General features: G+C 42.0%; 1 protein-coding gene across 3 annotated transcripts in view; it reads left to right on the plus strand.

The window, feature by feature from the left end:
- Positions 1-23402, plus strand: part of SH3RF3 (SH3 domain containing ring finger 3) — an 836169-nt gene that overhangs the window by 729213 nt on the left and 83554 nt on the right. The gene's annotated exons all lie outside the window — the stretch shown is intronic.

Consider the following 23402-nt stretch of genomic DNA (forward strand, 5'->3'; position numbering starts at 1 on the left):
TACCCAATGGTGATAAACTAACAGCTCTATCACTGATCACCTTAAATAGATAATAATAAATATAATACATGTAATGAAATTGCACTATCAAACTGGCTTCAAAAAGTGCTATTAAGTGAACACTCAGACCCACAACCTGAACTCTAGTAATTTTATTATATATATTATATTTATTATTATCTATTTTAGGTGATCCGTGATAACCTATTTGTTGTCATGACTAGCCTGTTTTCAAACGATTGTGAATGTCTACTTGTAACCCATTCTGAGCTTCTGGGGGAACGGGATAGAAATCAAAATAAATAAATAAACATGCGGGAGCAACTTTGGGGACTTTTTTTATTTTTAATTGTAATTGGAAATTCAGATTTCCTATCAGGAATTTTTCTCAGGAAAAGAGAAGGTCACGTTATAACCAAAAATTAAAAGCCCTAATTGTATAAAATGAAGAAAAAGAGACATCTGGTGTTCTACACTCATAAATCATGGAACCACAGAGGTCAGCAAACAAGTTAAAGTTGAATTAATTTGCATGAACCTCAATATTCCTTTCTGGTACACAGTAAGGCTCACAATCTCAGCTGGGACCAGGCACAGGGAGCATACTGAACATCTTAACTTAAACTGTAGCCAAGAAGTTGATCCTTGTCCCTATTTTGCCCCTCTAGACCTCCATCTCCTGCCTGTCTTCCTCGATCCTGCAATTTGCCCTTCTTTCTCCTCTGCTTTTGCCCCACTTTTCAGCCTTTCATTTCCCCTTCTCTTTGCTCTTTTCAAATTTAAATTAAGTCCTAAGTGATCAAAATTTGCCTTCCCATTCCCTGAAAACCTGTAGAAAGTGAAAACTCTATTTATGGACCAATGGAGCTGAAAAATTGCAGCATCTTTTGAATAAGTGCAAAGTCCATGTTCTTCAGTTCCTTACTTAAGACTGAAATCTTTCTAAAGTTTGCATTGTGATACTGATTCCGAAACAGCTTCTTTTCTAATGTCCTTATCACTTTTAGGGCTCCTTTTACGAAGGTGCGCTAGCGTTTTTAGCGCACGCACACGATTAGCGCGCGCTAGCCCAAAAAACTACCGCCTGATTAAAAGGAGGCGGTAGCGGCTAGCGCGCGGGGCATTTTAGCGTGCGCTAAAACCGCTAGCACACCTTTGTAAAAGGAACCCTTAATGCATTTTCCTAATTTTAGTTGGTTAGCTTTTTGAATACTTTTGAGCTAAACTTTATCATCTAGTAGAGAATCAATTGAGTCGTGTCCAAAAATTAGTTTGCTGTGCGAGACCAACAGCCTCCTCTGTGAAATTGCTCTTGGCATAATGGCAGAGTTTCACAGGCCCAAGCCCCTCCCCCTACATTTTTCTTCTATTTTCATGTCACTCAAACTCTCTTCCAGAGTAGCATTTGTGGATGACACAAGGTACCAGAAATGGCTAGATTTTCTATACAGTCTTCAATACATAGCGTGATTAACTATATATTTATTCTGCACTAGCTGACCACACATAATAATTAAATCGGGAGCTCAGAACAGTTTGCATGAAGTTATTCAGGTACTTGAGCATCTTTCCCTGTCTGTACCTGCAGGCTCACAATATATCTAATGTACCTGGGGCAATGGGGGATTAAATGACTTGCCCAAGGAGCAGGATGGGTTTAAACCCACAACCTCAGGGTGCTGAGGCTGTAGCTTTAACCACTGCCACGCTCTCCCCTACTTACACCTTCTTTAACTATATAAGCAACTTGCCTTGAGTTTAGCCTCCCATCTATCTATCCCAAAGCACTCTGTAACATAGTAACATAACATAGTAGATGACGGCAGATAAAGACCAGAATGGTCCATCCAGTTAGCCCAACTTGATTCAATTTAAATTTTCCCTTCTTAGCTATTTCTGGGCAAGAATCCAAAGCTCTACCCGGTACTGTGCTTTGGTTCCAACTGCTGAAATCTCCATCAAAACCGACTCCAGCCCATCTACACCATCCCAGCCATTGAAGCCCTCCCCAGCCCAGCCTCTCCCAAATGGCCATATACAGACACAAACCGTGCAAGTCTGCCCAGTACTGGCCTTAGTTCAATATTTACTATTATTTTCTGATTCTAGATCCTCTGTGTTCATCCCACGCTTCTTTGATCTCCGTCACCATTTTCCTCTCCACCACCTCTCTCGGGAGCGCATTCCAGGCATCCACCATCCTCTCCGTAAAGAAGAATTTCCTTACATTGTTCTTGAATCTACCACCCCTCAACCTCAAATTATGTCCTCTGGTTTTACCATCTTCCTTTCTCTGGAAAAGATTTTGTTCTACGTTAATACCCTTCAAGTATTTGAACGTCTGAATCATATCTCCTCTGTCCCTCCTTTCCTCTAGGGCACAGTTCTTCAACTGCCGGTCCGTGGACCGGTGCCGGTCCGCAAAAAAATCTTGCCGGTCCGCAAAGGATTCAGACCCCGCTGCAGCAAAAGGTGCCGGCGTCAGCTGACGTGCAACTTCCTGTTGCAGTCGCTATGCCGGCACTCCTGCCTGCCACCACCGATTTCTCCGCACCCCCAGAAAAGCAGCGGCAGGTCTGTGTGCTTTTAACTTCGGCACACAGCTGCCCCTAGGCAGTATTTTAGCGCGGTTTCTTGAGGCAGCCTCGGGGCCTTTGGTAGGCCGTCCCACATCGCATCATCGAAGCGGGCCTGCCTACCAAAGGCCCCGAGGCTGCCTCATGAAACCGCGCTAAAATAATGCCTAGAGGCAGCTGTGTGCCGAAGTTAAAAGCACACAGAGCTGCCGCTAGCCTACAAAGAGGAAACATTTGCTGGAGAGGAAAGGAGGGAAGGGAGTTGGGGTGCTCCTGGACAAGGGAAGGGAAGGGGCTACTGCTGGCAGGGGAGAAGGGAAAGGGAAGAGAGTTACTGTTGGATAAGAGGAGGAAGAAAGGGAGAAGGTACTGCTGGACAGGGGAGGAGGAACATTGGAAGGAAACAGCTGGCAGGGAGATTAGAGGAGGGGAAGGAGTCAGGATGGAATGGAGAGATCAGATGAGGGAAAGGGGAGAGACAGAGGAATGACAAGGTAGAGAGAGATTGGTACTGGGAAGGGGGGGTCAGATGAAAAATAAGGAAAGAGGGACAAAGATGCTAGATCTGGTATAGGAGAGAGGGGCATAGAAAGAACGCAGATACTATATGGGAGGGGGAGGTGTAGAGGGCAGACAGTGGATGGAAGAGGCAGATGCTGGATTGAAGAGAGAGAGGGCAGACACTGGATGGAAGAGAGTGAAAAGATGATGAAAGCAGAAACCAGAGACGACAAAAGGTAGAAAAAAATAATTTTATTTCTATCTTGTGATTAGAATATATCAGATTTAAAATATGTATCCTGCTAGAGCTGATGTTAGACATAACTGGGGAGTGCAAAGCCCAGGCAGTGTGTCTTTAGCTTCCAGCTGGCTTAGGGCTCTCTCTGACCAGGAGGCAGTTACCCTAGTTGCACTCCCCCTAACAACATTCCTGCAATGTGTGACTGTGGTATTCTGTTAGCATGATATTTGTGTAGCATTCTGTAATAATTTGGCTTATTCAGTTTTCTTGATAGTAGAGGAGATATATGTAAAGGGGAGGGGAGACGGGGGTTTTGTTGATCTTTGCCCTGTATTATTTATATTTATAAAATGACAATTGTACAGAATATTGTTTCTCTTTATACTTTAATAAAATATGTTCAATATAAAATCATAACTATTTGAGGCTTGTGCGGATGGGATCAGATGGTTAACGGGACCGAGCTCGCGGGGACAGGGCGGCAATGGGGTTTTTAAAAATTTCAGTCTTATTAGTTTGCCGGTCCATGAAATAATTATTTTATTTCCGCCGGTCCATAGGTGTAAAAAGGTTGAAGAACACTGCTCTAGGGTATACATATTCAGGGCTTCCAGTCTCTCTTCATACGTCTTCTGGCGCAAGCCTCCCATCATTTTCATCGCTCTCCTCTGGACCACCCATCTTGTCCCCATCTAATATCTGCATTTCACCCCTCAACTATAGGATATGCTGTATTATAGACAAGCATTAGCGCCATATCTGGGTTATTTGAATGTTCTGTTTTTGCTCATTAGATGCTTCATAAGTATTATGTCTCCCTTGTTGTATGTATTATATCGCTCTTATTTTAATTTCAGTGCTGTTAATAAGTATATTTTTGAAACTGTTATTAGGTTTCAATTTATTGAGTTTAACTCTACCTCATTCATTGTATTTATGTTTATATTTGGTCTTTTTACTACTGTTATGCTGTTAACAAAATTGTATGTTGAATTATACCTGCTGTATACCGCCTTGGGTAAATCTCTTCATAAAGGCAGTTAATAAATCTCAATAAATAAATAAATAGTCCCTGTACAATCTCCATATTATCTAGCTTCCTTTTAACTCATAAACTGGTATTCTTTTCCACATTCTGTACAATTTGTATATTGTACACCTTTTTAAGGAAAAGTGGTATATCAAATAACCAAAAAAAAGAAAAAAAAAACCCACAAAAAAGTCAAAAAATGACAAACTGCAAAAATGTGGGGTGGAATTGTTATTGATCAAAAATCACAACCTCTTGTTCATTATTATAAAAGAAGGAGGTACAACTGAGCCTTCTCATTGTTTTTCATATATACATTAATCAATTTGACAGTGGTGAGACCTCAGATATTCTTAACCCAGCTCATTATAGAGCAGCAAGGGTGGTCTTCTCGGCGGGTGTCTTTATAATCACTTGTCGATCACCACCTCTTTTTCGTATTAAAACTATATATATATCATAAATACTGTAAATGTGGAACTTAACTTCAGATAACAATGAGGCTTTAGCTCAATCACGATCCCAACGGGGCCCGTTTTGCCCTTGGCTTCCTCAGGAGATCATGTGAAACAATTATATGTAGCCATGCTCCAACCACATTTAACATACAGTCACTGTTCAGCAGAACTCCCTGCTCAGCTCGTATTTTTGCATTACTCTAAATTGTCTTCCTTTTCAGGATTACAATGCCACAGAAACTTTTCCCTTAATGTCGCCGGCGTGCATAAGCACAGTGCATTTACAGTTTTTATGAAATATTTATGATATTTATAGTTTTAATACGAAAAATAAGTTTACATTGGGTTGGAGGTGGTGATCAAGACCAGTGATTATAAAGACACCCGCCGAGAAGACCACCCTTGCTGCTCTATAATGAGCTGGGTTAAGAATATCTGAGGTCTCACCACTGTTAAATTGATTAATGTGTATATGAAAAACAATGAGAAGGTTTAGTTATACCTCCTTCTTTTATAATAATGAACAAGAGGTTGTGATTTTTGATCAATAACAATTCCACCCCACATTTTTGCGGTATATCAAATAAACCATAAATTATAACAAGGGAATGAGCTGAGTATTGGCCAAGAGCAGTGTTTCTCAAGTTCTTCAAGCCAAGTACCCCTGGCCTAAGTCTAACAAATTTCAACTGATTACCCCCTCCCAAGCTCCGCCCCAGACCCACCCAGGCTCCGTCAAATGGAAGGCTTCTGGCTCAGCCGCAGGACATGCGTAGGTACCGTTGCCTGTGGCTTTGTGAAGAGAAACAGCTGTGGCTGGAAGGAGGAGGGAGCCAACCAGAAGATAAACACCCACCAGAAGGAGGCATATATTTGGGGCACAGAATGAAGGGAGGGAGGGAGAGAGAGGGGCATGTTGGAACTCATGAGGGAGGAAGAGAGGCGTGTTGGAACACCGAAGGTAGAGCAGGACCCCTGTTCATAAGTACAAGTCCAACGTAAGTCGGATGTTCATAAAACAGGGACTACCTGTATTGTCAAACATAAAGACAACCGTATACTTGTATCCAACTCATACTAGACAAAGTTTCTGAATATTCCGGTATAAACATGTGGTTAATTTCTCCTTCATTGAACAGTATCCCTACTACCTTTGGTTTCATTCCTTTGGGATACCTCATACTATTTCAATTACACATCAGCACCTGTGGACTTTTCCAGACTTTCACTGACTCTGGGAACCTTTTCCCCTGTCTGGGCTTTCCAGGCTTCAAATGGGGTGTCTCTCTCTCTCTCTCTCTACTAGTCTTCAAGGAGCTGTAAGCCTTCTTACCTCTCTCCCCATCAGCAGGACAGTTGGCTTAAGCTGTTTCTCTCTGACTGTTTGCATTGCTGCTAATCAGCACCAGCTGGGGAAGACTGTTCACTCAGCCTCTCCCTAAGGCTGTCTCAGCGCTGAGCTGCAAAGCCCAGTGCATTCTGGGACATGTAGTTCACCCAAGCCTCTATTTCACCTTTTTAAAGTGTTACGGTGGGTTAATATTTCATTGTGGTGAATTATTTTAACTGTAGTGACAAGCAACTTTGGTTTGCTTGTCACAGGTAGGTATGAGTCCACAAGAGCTACAGTCTTTAAGAGTTGAATAAAGGTGTGGGGGGGAGGGGTAAGCAACAAGTTTCAGTGGCAGATATTCATTTTTGAACTTGCAAGTAAACAGTTACAATGTAGATTGTGTATCTAGTTGTAGAGAGAGGAAATGTTAGCAAAGGCGTAAAACTAGCATCTATAAAATTCACTCACAGTGCTGAAAACACTGGAGAGTAGCAAACTATAACAGCAGTTGCAGCTACAGAATAAATCACGTTTTTCCACGATTCTAGTCAAAATTGGTAACCTACAAGACCCAGCCTCTCTAGGGGAGAAGTATTCTACTCCAATCTGAATCTTTGCTAAGGGGAGATTCATAATATAACTACATCACACACATTTGGCCTGGTGACATGGAGTGTTGGAAGGCAATCAACCTGAGGCGTCTAGGTCAATCACAAACAGAAACAGCATTTCACTGAACAGAGTGGAGCTCCAATGTTACAAGCCCATCAATTCACTGAAGCTCTGGGGATTTTCCAAGCCTCCATGAAAGCCAAACATACATCTTGGAGACAGTTTTCAAACTACCTCTGTTGGGACAAAGATCTGCAGGTGCTTGAACTCCAGACTTTCCATTAATTTTTTTCTTCATTTTGTTTTAATAGGAGTTTGAAACATAGAGGTTGATATTCAGCCAGTGGTGGTCAGCGATTTTAAGCTGCTTATGGCCGCGGGCTGAATTAACCCTCGGTATTCAATGCTGGGCCATTTCCAGACTCCTGCATCACATATCCAGGCATATACCATCACCTGAAGTTAACCAGGCAAAGGCCGATATTTACAACAGTGCCCGATAAAGTTAGGTCAGCCTTTTTGTTGTACTATCTTTATTCACTTACTTAGCAAGTTAGCAGACTCAGTATTGCCCAGTGGCGTACTAAGTGGGGGGCGGGAGGGGGGTGGTCTGCCCCGGGTGCAGCCTTAGGGGGGGTGCACAGCCGGACAGGTCCGGAAAATTCCTGGGCTGCGACGGCTCTCAGCGGCATCGGTGCCCCCCCTTCCGCGACGGCACTCAAGTTCAGCCTCATTCTCCCGGCATCAGCAGAACTTTAGCTCGGCAAAAGGTGCTCAGTCAAAAGCTTCCCCTGACTGAACTGCCTGGGTGGAAACAGAAGCTGAGTCAGGGGAAGCTTTTGACTGAGCACCTGTTGCCGATCTGAAGTTCTGCTGATACCGAGAGAAGGAGGCCGAACTTGACTGCTGTTGCGGGTCAGTGGGGGCGCCGATACCGCCGATGCCGCTCAGTGCCGTCGTGGGGGGGGGGGGCTGCCGATCTTGTTGCCAAAATCGGAAAGGTGAGGGAGAAAGATGGGCCTGTGGTGGATGGAGAGATTGAAAGAAGGGGACAGATGATGGAAGTGGGGGAAAGAGAGAGAAGGGGCAGATGATGGAAGTGAAGAGAAGGGGGAGAGAGAAGAGGGCAGATGATGAAAGTGGGGAGAGAGAAGAGGGCAGATGATGGAAGGAGGGGGGAAAGAGAGAGAAGGGGCAGATGATAGAAGTGGAGAGAAGGGGAGAGAGAAGAGGGCAGATGATGGAAGTGGGAGAAAAGAGAGAGAAGGGGCAGATGATGGAAGTGGAGGAAAAGAGAGAGAAGGGGCAGATGATGGAAGTGGGGAGAAGGGGCAGATGATGGAAGTGGAGAGAAGGGGGAGAGAGAAGAGGGCAGATGATGGAAGTGGGGGGAAAGAGAGAGAAGGGGCAGATGATGGAAGTGGGGAGAAGGGGCAGATGATGGAAGTGGGGATAGAGAAGAGGGCAGATGATGGAAGTGGAGGGAAAGAGAGAGAAGGTGCAGATGATGGAAGTGGGGAGAAGGGGGAGATAGAAGAGGGAAGATGATGGAAGTGGGGGGAAAGAGAGAGAAGGGGCAGATGATGGAAGTGGGGAGAAGGGGCAGATGATGGAAGTGGGGGGAGAGAAGAGGGCAGATGATGGAAGGAGGGGGAAAGAGAGAGAAGGGGCAGATGATGGAAGTGGAGAGAAGAGGGAGATAGAAGAGGGCAGATGATGGAAGTGGGGAGAGAGAAGAGGGCAGATGATGGAAGTAGGGGAAAGAGAGAAGGGGCAGATGATGAAAGTGGAGAGAAGGGAGAGAGAAGAGGGCAGAGGATGGAAGGAGGGGGATAAATAAAAGGAGGGCACATGATGGGGGAAAAGGATTGAGTTAGGGAAATACTGGAGGGGGTGAGGGAAAGAGGTGGCAAGCTGTAGGTAGACAGTAAAAAAGGAAATTGATGAGAGGGTAGTAAGAACGTAATCTAGATGGATGCAGAAAATAAATTGAAAAGCAAAATGAGGGAAGAAAGGGATTGCAGAAGAGAGGTGTGGGAGAGGGAAGGAGAGGAGAGAGATGCCAGACCAATGGGGGTGAAAGGAGAGATGGAAGGGGGAGGCATACAGTTTCTAGAAGGGGCATAGAGGGAGAGAAGATGCCATATAGGGGCAGAGAGATGGCAGACAGTGGATGGAAGGAAGAGAGTAACAAGAAGATGAGGAAAGCAGAAACCAGAGAAGACAAAGGTAGAAAAAAAATTTTCTATTTATTTATTGCTTTAGGAGACATGTATCACTGTTTCTGTGGTGTTGAATTGTATGCAGAGTCCAGCTTCTTGCTGGTTCAATTTAACCTTTGTCTATGTATTTCTATTTTATCCCCCCCATTTACAAAACTGTGGAGCATTTTTTAGCGCCAGCCGTGGTGGTAGCAGCTCTGATGCTCAGAATTCTATGAGCTTCAGAGCTGTTACCACCGTGGCTAAAATCCACACTACAGTTTTGTAAAAGAGGGAGGGGTTAGTTTGTGATGACATATTCCATACTAGGCAAAGGTATTTTCTGTGTTCTGTGTGTTCGAAAGACATGGTTTTCTGTTAGGATTGACGGTGTAGGATTGATCTGTACTAGTCTGGCTTGTTGAGTTTTACAATGGGTGTATTGATGTACTGCTCACTGCATATGTAAGATGCTGCCTTTTCCTAGGTACTCATGTGTGACGTGTGGCTTGTTACTAAAAATCATGTTTTTCATACAGATGGGGGGGGTGCCAAAAAATGATGGGCCCCGGGTGTTTCATATGCTAGATACGCCACCGGTATTGCCACTAACCGATTAAGTTCTGGCTCCCTCCAGACCCCTCCCCCAAATTGCCCTGGCACTAACCAGACAATGCCTGGGAAGTCATAGGCTGTATTCAGTAGTACTACCCACTCAAGTGCCACTGAATATTACCAAATGGTCAGCTCAGTCTAGCCTGCCCGGTTAAACCATTCTGAAAATGGGGTCCATGGATTCCAAAAGATAATATACAAAGTAAACGGGACAAAAATAAAAATAAACACATATAGGGCCAAATTATATATATATATATATATATATATATATATATATATATATATATATATATATATATATATATATATATATATATATAAACTAAACCTTAAGGTTATATACCGCATCTTCTCTATAGAGATAGAGCTCGGCACATTTTACAAGAGTTTTAAAGAAAGGAAAATATAATAAGAATTAGTGATTATATAGAGAGCAGCGGAATTTACATTTTTGAAAATAGCCATGTTTTCAGATGTTTTGAAAATAATTGGAAAGAGCCCAAGTTACGCAGCTGGACAGGAAAATTATTCCAAAGCTCAGTTATTTTAAAATAAAGAGATTTCTCTAATTTTCCAATATAGATAACACCTTTTCCAAGTTTTGTTATAAATTTGATGAATCGCTTATTCATTATTTACTAAGCGAATTACAGTAAAATCTAAAATAAACATACTAATCAACATACAATTTAAAAATTTAGTTAAAGTGGGCTAGACAAACAGACATACCGACAAAACTGAAAACAAGGGGAGTAAGGGGTAAAGTTATAAAATTAATACTTTTGAAGAAAGAAAAGAGCCATAGAGGGAAAAAAACATAAGGAGGGGTAACAATTTTTCTTTCTTTTGTTTTTTCATTTTTTAGTAAGGAGTCTACTGCACTGTATATATTCCATTTAGAGGTTAAAAGCATCTTTTAAAAGAAATTTTTTAAGTTATTTTTAAAACAGTTAATGTCTTTTTCATTTCTTATATATTGAGGTAGGGAATTCCAGACTTGGGGGGCCACTATTGAAAACATGTCATGATGTCTAGTGCCAATAACTTTTAAGGAAGGGACTGCCAGAAGCCCTTGGGCCATAGATCAAAGAGAGCGGGATGTGTTATACTATTTATAAATTGCGGTTCACTAGTGGATAGAGTTTTAAATACTAGGAGCATAATTTTAAAGGTAATGCGATGGTTAATGGGAAGCCAATGTGAATCGATCAAGAAAGGAGTTATGTGATCATATTTTTTTCCATTGTGAATAAGTTTGACGGCAATGTTTTGAATTATCTGTAGACGTTTCTTTTCTTTTTATGTAATGTTTATTAGTAACGAATTACAATAGTCGAGTTTGGCAATGACAAGTGAGTGTATAAGAATATTCAGAGATTTTGGTTCCAGAAACTTGGAGATAGAACGAATCAGACAATAAAGAAGTAAACCACTCTAAAATTTGGTCGCAGACACCAATAGATTTTTAACCTGTCTAGGAGTAGAGTGTGATCGATAGTGTCAAATGCTGCCGATAGATCCAAAGAAAAAAGAATAACGGAATTGTGATGGTCTAAATCACAGTTCTTCAACCGCCGGTCCGCGGACCGGTAACAGTCCGCAGGAAATTTTTGCCGGTCCGCGCAGGACCGGCAAGATTGACTCATTTGAACTTCCTGCCGGTCCGCACAGGACCGGCAAGATCAGCATCGGAAGCGTGCGCTGGGCCGGAGAGATCTTGGGGAGCCTCCGACAGTGGCTTTCTCCCCTCTCTGCAGCTCTCCTTTACTTCCCAGCGCAGCGATTCACGAAGGCAGCCTCGGGGCTTTTGCTGAGTCGCGGCTGCCTCTGATGATGCAACTTCCTCTTTCCTCAGAGGCGGCGCGACCCAACAAAGGATCCGAGGCTGCCTTCGTGAATCGCTGCACTGGGAAGTAAGAAGAGCTGCTGGGAGTGGAGAAAACCACTATCAGAGTCTGGGAAGCTGCTGGGCAGGGGGGAAAAAGGGACAGCTGCTACTGGAGAGGGAGAAGGAGAGATGCTTCTGGGAGGGGAGGAGGGAAAGGAATCTGGGAAGCTGCTGGGCAAGGAAAAAAAGGTACAGCTGCTACTGGAGAGGGAGAAGGAGAGATGCTTCTGGGAGGGGAGGAGGGAAAGGAATCTGGGAAGCTGCTGGGCAAGGAAAAAAAGGGACAGCTGCTACTGGAGAGGGAGAAGGAGAAGGAGAGATGCATCTGGGAGGGGAGGAGGGAAAGGAATCTGGGAAGCTGCTGGGCCAGGAAAAAAAAGGACAGCTGCTACTGGAGAGGGAGAAGAAGGAGAGATGCTTCTGGGAGGGGAGGAGGGAAAGGAATCTGGGAAGCTGCTGGGCAAGGAAAAAAAGGTACAGCTGCTACTGGAGAGGGAGAAGGAGAGATGCTTCTGGGAGGGGAGGAGGGAAAGGAATCTGGGAAGCTGCTGGGCAAGGAAAAAAAAGGGACAGCTGCTACTGGAGAGGGAGACGGAGAGATGCTGCTGGGAGGGGAGGAAGGGAAGAGAGTTACTGCTGGACAGGAGGAGGAGGGAAGGGAGAATGAAAAAAGGAAGGAAACAGCTGGCAGAGAGATTAGAGGAGGGGAAGGGGAGACACAGGCATGAGAAAGTAGAGAGATTGATGATAGGAAGGGGTCAGCAGAAAAATAAGCAGAGGGACAACGATGATAGATCTGGTGTAGGAGAGATAAAAATGAAGAGAGCAGTGAAGCTGGAATGAATCATGTAAATAGGAGAGAGGGGCACAAGCTGGATGGAAAGGGGAGAGGGACATAGAAAGAAGACAGATACCATATGGAAGGGGGAGAGGACAGATAGTGGATGGAAGGGGCAGATGCTGGATTGAAGAGACAGAGAGGGCATACGCTGGAAGGAAGAGAGTGAAAAAAAGATTGAAAGCAGAAACCAGAGACGACAAAAGGTAGAAAAAAATAATTTTATTTCTATTTTGTGATTAGAATATATCAGATTTGAAATATATATCCTGCTAGAGCTGGTGTTAGACATAACTGGGGACTGCAAAACCCAGACAGTGCTTCTTTAGCTTTCAGCTGGCTTAGGGCGCTCTCTGACCAGGGGGCAGTTGCCCTAGTTGCACTCCCCTAAAACTATTCCTGTCATGTGTTACTTCAGTATTCTGTTAGCATGATATTTCTGTGTAGCATTCTGTAATAATTTGGCTTGTTCAGTTTTCTTGATAGTAGAGGGGATATATGTGAAGGGGAGGGGAGACAGGGGTTTTGTTGATCCTTGCTCTGAATTATTTGTATTTATAAAATGACAATTCTACAGAATATTGTTTCTTTTTATACTTTAATAAAATACATTCAATATAAAATCATAACTGAGGCTTGTGTGGATGGGATCAGATGATTTGTGGGGACCGAGCTCGCGGAGATGGGGCGGAAATGGGATTTTTAAATTTTAGTCCTAGTAGTTTGCCGGTCCACAAAATAATTCTTTTTTTTCTGTCGGTCCACGGGTGTAAAAAGGTTGAAGAACACTGGTCTAAATGATAAATTATGTTTGTGGTTAGCCCAATCAATGAGTATTCTGTGTTATGGTTTTTTCGGAACTCTATCTGGTTCAGATGTAACACATTGGTTAATTCAACAAAGTCAGACAGTTGGTCAAATACTACTCTTTCTGTTAATTTCGCCAAGAAAGGGATATTTGTGATAGGGCGATAATTCGAGGCTTCCTCGGGACTTGTTTTACGATCTTTTATTATAGGAAAGATTGCTGCAGATTTCCAAGATGATGGCACAAAGCCTGTGCTGAGGCTTTTTAATATAAGGGAATGTATGAAAGGGCCAAAACAAGAGAAGAATTTTTTTAGGATTATTGGAGGAATAATCTCAAAACGGGAGCCTTTTAAGTTGACTTTTTGAAAAAGGCGTTCGATGTCCGCTAAAGATGGAAGGTTAAAAGTGGAGCATTTAGCAAATGGGAGATAGCTATTATTTAAGCTATCAGTGGAATCAACTGGCAGGATATGGTCAAAGTTTTTACGTATGTCACTGATTTTTTTACAGAAGTAGTTAGCAAGGTCTTAAGCTGTTAAATTATTTTTATTGTCTTCCTTTTGTAAATTGGAAATAATGGATTTTAAGATGGAGTAAAGGATGGAAGGATTTTTTGCTTTTAGGATTTTTTTAGAATAGAAATGTCTTTTGGCGTGGTTAATTTTAGTCTTATATAGAGATGCATGTTCTTTATAAAATTTCAGGTATTCGACAGATTCATTTTTGTGCCATTTCCTCTCCAGGGAACTCAGTTGGCTTTTAAGTAAAAAACGCTCGTGCGAAAACCAAGGATTTTGTGTTTTACGAGTGGAAATGGTTTTGTTAATGACTGGGGCTTCATTATCCAATATAAGTTGAATTGATGTGTTCCAAGTAGTGAGTTGATCTTCAAGGAAATCCGAATGGAAATTTTGGATTAATAAATGATTGGATGTTTATTAGTTCTAATTTTGTATAATCACGATAGGTAATTTTTCTTGGTTGCAAAGTTAATGTTGTTTTATTTTTTTAATGCAACCTGAAGGTAATAAGATGGTGGTCTGACCATGGGACTGGTGTATTGTGAAGATCAGAGAAAGTAAAAAATTGTGATTTTGGAACTAATATCATATCTAGAGTGTGTCCTGCTGAGTGTGTTGAATCTTGAATCATGGGCTGTAGATTCAGGGTATTGGTGTAAATTAAGATTTCTTTGGTAATAGGGTTTGATGATTCATCAAAGTGAATGTTAAAATCACCTAAAATAAGCGGGTGATTTGATGATGAACAAAAATTGAAAATTAGGTTTTGGAGGAGGGTTAGATTACTGTGGTTAATGGGTGGAGGAATGTAGAGTAGTAGGATATCTATTTTTGGGTTAATGTTAAGTTTAATTTGAAGAAATTCTATGGCTAAGCTTCCTGAAGAGTAGTCTACAGATTTGACTATATTATTGTAATAGATAACGGCTAAGCCACCCATTTGCGTTTATAGCGGTGATTAAAGACATAAGAGTAGTTAGAAGGACAACAGAAAGAAAGGTAGGCTTCTTCACCATCAGTTAGCCAAGATTCTGTTAGGCAAAGGACATGTAAATCATGTGAGAGAATGATCTCTTTTATGAGATGATATTTCTCTTTGATGGACTTTACGTTAATAAGCCCTAATTTTAACTGCGCCTGATTTGAGGTATTGGTGTCAAGAGAGGATGTCAATGAGGTGTCACCGGTAGAATTAGTAGTGGGGGAAGATGACGAGAAGATTTGTGTAAGTACCGGTTGGCGGAGGACATGAGACTTGAGATTTGTGGGGCGTGAGCCGCAATGTACTGGTATATTTACAGGTATGGAGAGTGGCTTGGAATTGTTAGCGAGGTTGTCAGGTGATTTAACGAGGGGAAAGATAATTTAAGCTTTTGGATAGATCTGGTAATATTAGGTCTCGCAGAATTCCAAGATAGAGGAATTAAAGGAGGAAGAGTGCCGTGCAAGATCTTAAATGTTAGGCAGGCACATTTAAAGTAAACCCTAGAGATTACTGGGAGCCAGTAAAGTTTTAACAAAAGTGTGGAAACATGATCAAATTTGCTTTTTGCAAAGACCAACCTAGCCGCAGTATTCTGGATCTGTTGAAATCTTTGAAGACTTTTTTTGGTTAGACTTAAATAGACCAAATTACAATAATCCAACTTTGAAAGAATGATTGATTGTACAAGGACAGCAAAACAGGATCTCACTTTCCTCAGCATATGGAGACTAAAGGAACATTTTTTTACCAGAGAATTAAGATGGTCATTAAATGAAAGTGTTGAGTCAATAATGATACTCAAAACTTTACTTGAGAATTCAATCTGCAGTGAAGATCCAGAAGGCAATGAAATGGATGAAGGTAGTTGATCTAGTTTTGGGCCAAGCCAAAGAAGTTTTGTTTTGGACTCATTCAGCTTCATTTGCACAGTAAGGGCCCAAGATTGAAGTTTCATTAAACATGCTATTATATTCTCAGCGAGGTTTGTAGGATTCGAATCTATCTCAAGAAGGACAAAGATGTCCTCTGCATATGTATATAATGTTTCAAAGGGAGATAAATGGAAAAGTTTTAAAGTAGACATGTAGATGTTGAAAAGAATAGGGGACAGAGGGATCCCTGCGGGATTCCGCATAACAGCTTCCAAGAAAATGACATGGTGTTATTCTTTTTTTTTTTTTTTTAATTCTTTATTGATTTTCCAAACTTCAATAGTGCAAGACACAAGTATATAACATATAATAAGTCAATAAAAGCACATTCATCTTACAAATATACATGGCCAACCATTTTATCCCACCCACCCACCTAATGATTAATCAATAAAACACAGAAATATAGATTTTTCCAGTAACCTTTCCCTATTCAGATTAATAATATCCTCCCACCCTCCTCCTACCTACCCCAGGTGTAAATACTCAAAGGACAAATTAGGACAGAAATAGAAATAGACCCCCCCTTCCCTGGATGTATACGAAAATAAACAAAAATTGACTCATAATCAAAGGCCTACTATAGTGAAGTAATATAAGATGAAAAGGGGCCCCAAACCAGTTTAAATAAATTACTGTGCCCCAAACTATTGGAATTCATTTTTTCATACCTATAGCTGGAGCACAGATTTGCCCACCAAAAAGGAAAATTTAGGCGATCGTAATTCTTCCAATTACAGGTTACCATCTGCATGACAGCATTTATATCGATCCATGGGGGGCTTAATATGTAATAATCGACTATAATGACTATAGTATATGTAATAATTGATCACATATGACTATAATATATGACAAAAATAAATAAATCCAAGCTGAATATCCAAAAATCATATTACCACATACAATTAAATACTACACAGAGTTTTGTAGACCAAGGATGTTTTTCCTATGTAGCTGTATAGCGAACATAGAGTTTTTCCATGTGACAATTATCCTCTGTTTATGATAGGAAATTATCTTGATAATCTCTGGCACAGTGGTTTTTTTCTGAATATATTTTATGTGGTAATGCCATATATGACTATCTTATACGTCAGTGGGATTTATGATTCCAATATGTTGTTAATTTTACCCCATATTGACCTCCAAAAGTTGAGTATCAAAGGACAATAGAACAACAGATGATCCAGTGTCCCAATGTCTAGATGACAGTGCCAGCATCTTTAGATTTAGAACAGTCTAACTTTTGTAACCTAACCGGGGTCCATAAAGATCTATGTAACGAGAAAAAACATGTTTGTCTCATAGATGCTGATGCTGTACATCTCATCCTCCAAGTCCAAATTTGTGGCCATTGAGACACAGAAATGTACTGCTTTATGTCAATGCTCCAAATTTCTCTAAGACTAGATTTTGTTTTTTTTGTTCAAAGATTCAGATATTAATTTATACCACCGGGCAGCCTGATGTCCTAGCAAATCTGTCTGGAAACATAGGATCTGCAAGCTATAATGATCTTTTAGATTTCGCCAGTCAGGGAACCCCTTCTGAATGGCTTGCTTCAACTGAAACCACTTATAATTTTGAGACTTTGAAATACCATATAATTGCTGCAGTCATGAAAACTCAAACATTTTCTCATTTGATATAACATCATCTATAGTACGTATACCTGCTTGCATCCAGTGCTTCCAGGCAATTGTAGACTCAGCAATTTGAATCTTGGAGTTTAACCATAAGGACTGATAAGTGGATTTCTCTACTGGAATATCTGTTAATTTATTAATAAATTTCAAAGTTTTCCAGTTGTCAAATAAAATACTATTGTCCTTAACATATCTGGGTAATCTGATATTTGACACATGAAACAGTCGTAATGGGGACATCAATTGCCACTCTAAATATAACCAATCAGGGAGATGTTCCATGAACTCAGGAAGGATCCAATACATACCCTGACACATTATATAGGCCTGATGGTACCTATAAAAATTTGGGAAATTTACCCCACCCGCCGCAATTGGTTTTTGTAAAGATACTAAAGCAATTCTCGCCATTACCCAGCCAAATAAATTTAGTAAGAATACTATTTAATTTCTTATAACAGGACCCCTAAAAAACACTGATAACATACCCATTTGGTAGCAAACCACAGGCAAAATCATCATCTTAACTGTGTGAACTCTCCCCCACCAAGACAGATGTAAAGGGTTCCATTGCTCACACATTTCAGTGACCTTCAGCAATAAAGACTTTTCATTTACTTTCATTGTCTCTTCCAACGTTTTTTGTATCCAAATACCTAAATATTTTATACCCTCTTCCTTCCAAAGAAAAGGGAATGTATCAAATAATCCTTTTGATAAATGTACATTTAGTGGAAGAACCTCCGATTTACTCCATTTTATTTTATAGCCAGAAAATTTGTCAAATCTGTCAGTCAAGTCCAGTAAATGCGGGATGGAATTTTCAGGATTCCTCAAATGAAGCAAAATATCAACTGCATACGCAGAGACTTTGTATTCCCGACCTGCATAAGGAATACCCTGTATCTCCTTTGACTGTTGAATAGCCCATGGACACCCTTGTCTAACTCCCCTCTCCAGACGAAAATGTTCTGAAAAAGTATTATTAATATATAATCTGGCAGAAGGGGAACTATACAAGATTTGAATCATTTGAATAAATCCAGAACCAATACCAAACCAATCCATTGCTTGATACATGAAGGTCCGCTACACACGATCAAAGGCCTTCTCTGCATCCAAGGATACAGAGAAGGCCGGATCTTCCATGGCTTTTGTTAAATTTAACATGTGGAAAGCCAGTCTGGTGTTATTTGAAGAATGTTTTTGAGCAACGAACCCTGTTTGGAGCATACCAATGATATAAGGGAGAGCCTTGGCCAAGCGTAAAGCCAATAACTTAGCCAGAAGTTTTCCATCTACATTTATCAAAGAAATAGGCCTGTAATTTTAAACCAACGTAGGATCTTCATTTGGCTTCGGCAAAACAATAGTTAAAGATTCTGCCATAGTACCTGTAATGCAATCTTTAGTCAGTTGAGCCTGATATAAATTTAATAGATGAGGCAATAGGCTAATTTGAAATGATTTGTAAAACTCTACAGTGAACCCATCACCACCTGGAGTGGATTCAACTCTAAGGGACTGCTTGTAATTCTTTCAGTGATATAGGTGCCTCAAGCTTTCCTTTTATATGCTCGGGAATTTTTGGTCCCTCGATCAACTTTAAAAACTCTAAACCATCAAGTTCTTTATTTGAATAAGGCTCAGAAGAATATAAAGCTTTATAAAAGTTCAAAAATTGTTTTAAGATATTTCCAATTTGAGAATGAGTTTCACATGGTGCCATTCATATTAACAGTATATGAGTGAGATGGTAAGAATTTCGAGAACCAGTCTAAGACTGTAGAATCAGTGCCTATCTCAGAAAGTTGGTAGATCAAGAAATCGTGGTGAACAACGTCAATGGCCGCAGATAGATCAAATTGTAATAGGATTGCGAACTTATTATGTGAATGTAGTTGCTGAACCCTTGAAATTAGTGAGACCAATAGAGATTCAGTACTGAAATTGGGTCTGAAACCATATTGGCAAGGTAGAAGAATGGAAAATCTCTCAAAGTAAAAGAGGGGGTTAGTGGCTGTATGCATCGCTAACATTTAGGCACACCCATTTAAGCCAAGAAAAAACAGGCCTAAATGCCTGCACCTAAATTGTGCACAGATTAGGCATATTCCATAACAGCGTGCTTAACTTTTAGGAATGCTCACGATCTGCCCATACTCCTCCTTTGGCCATGCCCCCTTATAAGATTCACACACTAGAACTGGTACGCACCACTTTATAGAATGCGCCTACCAAGTTTTGCATGTAAGTTCTAATAAATGTCAATTAACATCAATTATTAGATGTTGATTGCCAATTATCAGCACTGATTAGCTTGTATAAACAATTAAGTCTTGGACACAAATTGGCTAAACACACTGATTTGTGCACATAACTTATAGCACCCTATACAGAATTTGGGGGGATAATGCACAAAGCAATATTATACTTCCCTCTATCAAGCTCACATAACAAGAAGAGAGAGTTACCATATATACTCGAATATAAACTGAGATTTTGGGGCCAAAAAGGATAGCCCAAAAAATGAGGGTCTCGGTTTATATTTGGGTCTCAGGTCAATGCTGACCTGACCCCTCCCGAACCTGTTGCAGGCCTTTGCTGGGCCTGTGGTAAGACCTGGTAGTCCAGCGGTGAGCCAGGACAGAAGCAATCCCTCCTGTCTCCTGCCCCACAGCCAACTGTAACAATTTTTATCTCACACCTGCCACCTCCCTTCCCCATCCCCCCTCCCCCCCGTACCTTTTAAATCCCTAGTGGTCCAGCGGTGGGCCGGAACAGGAGGGATTACTTCAGTCTCCTACTCTGGCTGACTTTACCTCTTAAGTCCCTGGTGGTCCAGCGGTGGGCCGGTACAGGAAGGATGCCTTCCATCTCCTGCTCCAGCCAACTTTAAACAACTTTTATCTCCCTCCCACCCCTTCCGTGTATCATTTAAGTCCCTGATGGTCCAGCAGTGAACCGTGGCAGGAGTGACCTTCCTTTGCTCCTGCCCATTCAGAGCCGCTAACTGATTGGCTGCTGGGAGTTCTCATAGTCCCTTGAGAACTCGCAGCAGCCTCCTGTCCCGGCCCATCCCTAGACTACCAGAGATTTAAAAGGTACGTGGGGTGGCAGAAGGGAGATAAAAATTGTTAAAGTTGGCTGGGGCAGGAGACGGAAGAGATCCCTTCTGTCCTGGACCACCAGTAGACCACCAGGACTTAAGATAGACCCGGTGGATGCCTGTAAGGCATCCGGAGGGAGGGGGGACAGGGTACAGAACCTAGCAGGGCAGGAAGGAGGGAGGAAGGGATGGGAGACAGATGTAGAGCCTGGTAGGGCAGGGAGGGAGGGGGGCTGGGTGCAGAGCCTGGCAGGGTAGGTGAGTGATGGGTAGAGGGCTGGAAGCAGAACCTGATAGGTGAGGGCACTGCTTAATATTATCTACTCTCCCCCCCAATCCCCCCCCCTGGGTTTATATTCAATTCAACCTTTTTTCCTCCTTTTTTGGGGGGGAAAAGGTTACCTCGGTTTATATTCGGATTGGTTTATATTCGAATATATATCGTTAAAACTAATAGATTTCCTTTGCATTCGGTTTATCTTCCTATCCATTGTGCCCAAAATCTTATCACCCCAAATTCCACCTACACAATAATGAGATGAACATGTTAGCAAGGAAAAAAAGGACATTATATCCTTTATTTTTCCAAAGAAAGTTCTCTGAGATTAGTCTACAAAGACATATTTATTCCATTGAAAAGTAATCAGGCATTTGCATGGGAACCTTACATAAAAGATCACTCCTATCACAAACACCTGGATCTTCTGCTGGGGAAATAATTTCCTACTTGGCTGAGTGAAAAGAGCCACATCTGAGAAAAATTGGAACTTTCTGACTAGAAAGCAAATCTTTTTTTTTTTTTTTTTACAGTAAGTTTCCAGACAGGAACTTTACCTTCCTTGGAAAGAAAAGAATAGAGTGGCTCTCTCAGTAATATCCTGTGCAAAAGCCTGTGTGCTGACTTTCCCTGTGGATATCACAAGTTAAACCCTTTCCACACTCTCAATTCCTTAAGGAAATGAACTTGTAGTTTGTTGCTTGTACAGAATTGCAGCTCTTGCCAAGTCTACCCTCTACTAGAATAAAGTCAGCTGCTTGCTGGGGGTGGGGGTGGGGGTGGGGTAATGCTCTACTTTCATTAAGATAAGGTTACTAGACGTCCGGGAAAACCCGGTCATGGCCTCTTTTTAGAGGACTATCTGGGTGCCCGGAGGGATTTCCAAAAACTGGCAGTTTGTCTGAGTTTTGGAAGTCCTGAGCTCAGAGGCCAAGCTGGGAAGCCTTCGCGCATGCACGGCCTTCACCATGAGAGAAAGCAGTAGAGAATAACAAAGAGGCTACCAGCCCAGAGTGCTAGTGTGTCAGCAACCACTAGGAAGCATCCCATAATACACAGGGGGAATTCATTCTTAAAGACATTATTGCAATAACCTGCTACAAGCAGCACATTCATGTTAAAGGCAAAATTAAGCATACACTTTAATACAAACAGCCTGCTCCCATGAATATGGGGGCAGAACAGCCTGAGAGATGAAAGGAATTTATCACCAAAACCAGCCTATCTTCAGTCTCATCCTCAACATGAACAATACCATCCACATTGGAGATATTCAGAACTTTCACCAAGACCTCCAGTTCTATCCATACACATAGTTCCACCTTTCCCTATTTTTCTTCCTCTATAGGCAAACCCTTTTTCTCCCCACTATCAAGCATGTACTCTGTCGTCCTCTGTCTATTCCCCCTCCACTGTGGCATACACCCAGTTTACAAGTCTTCCTACTGGCTTTGCTGGAGATGGAGAGGGGGGAAGGACAGAACAGCTTCCCAAACTGGGGGTGAAGACCACAAGTGGTGTCACAAGATCCATAGAAACACGACAGCAGATAAAGGCCAAATGGCTCGTCCAATCACCCTTCCGCAGCATCCACTATCTCCTCCTCTCCCTAAGAGATCCCACGTGCCTGTCCCACACTTTCTTGAATTCAGACACAGACCTCATCCCCACCACCTCTACTGGGAACCTATTCCATGCATCTACCATCCTATCTGTAAAAAAAGTATTTCCTCAGATTACTCCTGAGCCTAATCACCTCTTAATCTTAATCTATGCCCTCTCACTCTGGAGTTTCCTTTCAGTTGAAAGAGACTCGCCTCATGTGTGGTCACAACCTGGGTGGGCTCTCCATAGGAACATCTTATTCTGCATCTCCAGAGGGTGGGGGGAGGTGTCATATAGGTTTTTTGGGCCCACAGCCACAAAATATTGACAAACACTAGGATAGAATCTCCAAGCAGTCCCAGTCTACTTCTTTACGGCTCTAGGCATGATTTTCACCCAGCCTCAGGATCTATAAGGCAGCACTGCAATGGCCACCCCTTGCATCTATTTCCATGGTAAAAGGAAATTTGTAAAGGAATGGGGGCGGGAGTAGAGAATGACACGGGGACACATTTTTCCCCATCCCCGCGGGAACTCATTTTCCCATCCCGTCCCTGCGAGTTCTTTTCCTTTCCCTGCCCCATTCCTGCAAGCTCTGTCCTCATCTGTGTTTGAGGCTTGTGCGGTTAAGGCAGAGCTTACAGGAATGAGACAGTGACAGTGACAAAACTCACGGGGACAGGATGGGGATATTGAGTTCTCTAGGCAGGAGTCACCTGTGAGCATGTGCTGGTCTATGAGCCCTTCACTGATGTTTTTCTGCTACTGCTGATGTTACCACAGCTTGAAGATTCAGCAGACAGTATCACTCCTGATTTTGACACCCTTGTTTGCCCCAGCACCCTGTACAGGAGCATAGTTTGTACATTCTGCGGGGCCATCCCTGCAAGCATGAGGAGAGCCTCAAAAGACACAGGCAATGGGGGAACACCACAAACTGTATAATACCGGTGATGACACAATAGGCAGATCCATATGGAAGATAGGGTAGACCAGTGGTTCCCAACCCTGTCCTGGAGGAACACCAGGCCAATTGGGTTTTCAAGCTAGCCCTAATGAATATGCATGAAGCAAATTTGCATGCCTATCACTTCCATCATATGCAAATCTCTCTCATGCATATTCATTAGGGCTAGCCTGAAAACCCGATTGGCCTGGTGTTCCTCCAGGACAGGGTTGGGAATCACTGGGGTAGACTATCAGTATCATCTTCTATGA

Source organism: Geotrypetes seraphini, chromosome 6 (assembly GCF_902459505.1).
Source record: "Geotrypetes seraphini chromosome 6, aGeoSer1.1, whole genome shotgun sequence".
Taxonomy (NCBI): domain Eukaryota; kingdom Metazoa; phylum Chordata; class Amphibia; order Gymnophiona; family Dermophiidae; genus Geotrypetes; species Geotrypetes seraphini.